The sequence below is a fragment of the Corylus avellana genome, chromosome ca1 (genome assembly GCF_901000735.1).
Source record: "Corylus avellana chromosome ca1, CavTom2PMs-1.0".
Taxonomy (NCBI): Eukaryota; Viridiplantae; Streptophyta; class Magnoliopsida; order Fagales; family Betulaceae; genus Corylus; species Corylus avellana.
This window is the reverse complement of record NC_081541.1, coordinates 40,455,021-40,457,635: the sequence shown is the minus strand read 5'-3', so window position 1 is coordinate 40,457,635 and position 2,615 is coordinate 40,455,021.

The window sequence follows — 2,615 nt, the reverse complement described above, 5'->3', positions numbered from 1 at the left end:
AAATTAATAGAATGGTTCTAATTGAGAGTAATTGAAAGTTTAGGGGTCCAAAATGAGAGATTTGAAAGTTTAGAGAGGGTTTGTAAAATCGAGTAGAAGTTCAGGGGGTCATAGTGAAGTTTCCTCTAATTTTAAAAAAGCGCCTCGGGGCACAAGAGAGAAGAATTATTTTATGAATTCATTATGAAGTTATGTTTTAGAACTTTATGATTTTGCATTAATTTTTCATAAAGATTTATCCTCCACACCTCCTAAATTTATTGTTATCTCCGATCTTAGTTAATGACTTTAGCATTAGAGGTGGAACCGCCACCCTCCCCTGTCCTGTGCGGCAGTCCACCACTACCCTTTTTTTTTTTTTTTTTTTTGCTTATATCTAATGCTGGAACTCTCTATCATAATGCAATGGAACATTATGTGACTGCATATGACCAGAAAGGAAATTCTAATACAGAATTATCAATCACTTCCCCCAATTCCAGTACATATTTTCTAATCATCTCAAAGCGTTACTCAAATAATGAACTGTTCGTGAAAAAAGAAGGGTTATTATTGTTTTGGGGTAATTACCTTTTGCCCCCATGAACTACAACACTTTGGCACTTTCTCTATATGAACTACCAACTATGACACTTGACCCCATCAAACTAACATCTTATGACAAAAAACCACATTCTGTCAGTCAAAGAGGTTAAAATTGACAGTCAACGGTCATGTGCAAGTCATGTGCCATTTAAAATTTTTTTCTTCCACTTTTGCCCTCACTTCAAACAAATATAGTTAATATGTTTAGGAGGGTATAAGCGTCATTTTATCGGTCTGAAGTGAGGGCAAAAGTGAAAGAAAAAAAATTTAAAATGGCACATGACTTGCACATGACTGTTGACCGTCAATTTTAACCCCTTAAACTAACTTAAGGAGGCTTTTTGTCATAAAATGCTAGTTTGATGGGGTCAGAAGTCATAGTTGGTAATTCATTGGGAGAAAGTGCCAAAGCGCTGTAATTCATGAGGACAAAAGGTAATTATCCCTATAATTTTTGTTTTTGGGAAAAATATAAAATATGTCAAATGCTATTCAACATTTTCAAGGGTCCATCTCCCAACATTCTTGTCTCTTTGGCACATTCACATCCACATATTTTTTTTAAAAAAATAATAAATAACAAATAACAAAAAAAATAAGTGAATGCTGAGAGAGGGACATTTGAGAATGCTAATAGCATTTCTCTTTGCAATAAGCTACTTAGGGTTTAAAAAGTGACTTCAAAAATTCCTTGCCATGATAAGCATAAATGACATATAACTTCAGTTTCATCCTAAACTTCCATTTGAAATTTTGACCGAAACCGTCAGGACGTCACTTTAGTCTTTAGCACCAATAAAATATGACACCCGTCCCCTACAATTAAAAATATAAAAATAAAATAAAATATTAAAAACAGAAAAAAAAAAATTCAAGGTCGGTCGAGCCAACTCCAAATTGGCGAGAAGGGGTAATTGAACCACCCCAAGAATTTGAGGGTAGTCTGGTGACGGTTTTTGTCAAAATCTCAAATGAAAGTTTCGGATTAAGGATTATTTGTTATTTTATACTAATTACTGAGAATTTTAAGTCACTTTTTAAAGCATAAAAAACTTATTACAAATTGGTACAACCAAGAAGACAAATTTTACATTTTTTCCTCCATTTTTGTACCAGGATTCTTCTTCTAAATGACCCGACCAAAGTTCAGGAATGGGCTTTACCCCTAAAATATGTTCTGTCTGCTTCTCACTGCCTATTTGAAAATGGAGTGAGTGGTGGATCCACGACATGTTTTTTTATTTTTATCTTTTTCATTTTTAATTATTATTTTATATATTATCTTTCCATATGGTGCACCACTTTAGTGTCGGTTCCTAATATTGTCTGTGATATAGAACACACAAAAAATAAGAAACTCATCAATCATTGTAAAAGATATTTGAGGCTGCCAAAAGTTTGAGTGGATATTATTTGTGGACCTATTGCTTTTAAATCAATTGGTTATTAATGTATTCACTATTGGTACTGTACATTTTTCTTCCAGGACTAATTTATCGCTCTGCTACGGTACGGCTGTCGGCGTACTCAATGAGCTCTATAAAAAATTGAAAGTAAATTCATTGAGCTCTATAAAAAGAAAGAAACAGTACTGAAAATAGATCTACATCTCTAAAATAATTATTCTTTAAAATAATTTAAAAAATACACATATGTTAATTATGTGATCGATCCATCGTATTTTAAACCCAAACATGATAATTTGATTAATGCAATCAGAACTTTAAAATGGGTGCTAAATGAATTAGAGTATAATTATCTTATAATTTGTTAATTAATATGTGTTAGTACGTGGAATTATAACTTATTTTAAAAGTTTAAGTTGATAGAAAATTGTAAATTTAATTATTTAATTAATATTTTAAAAACTAACTTTAATCACATCATGGTGTAAACTAGGTGTTTTGCATCATTGAATAAGAAGCAGACAGTTTGAAACACAAAAAAAAAAAAATAATAATAATAATATAACCATTTATACTAAATAATTTTCATTATCTTGACAAAATATTTATTGACAAAATCACTGT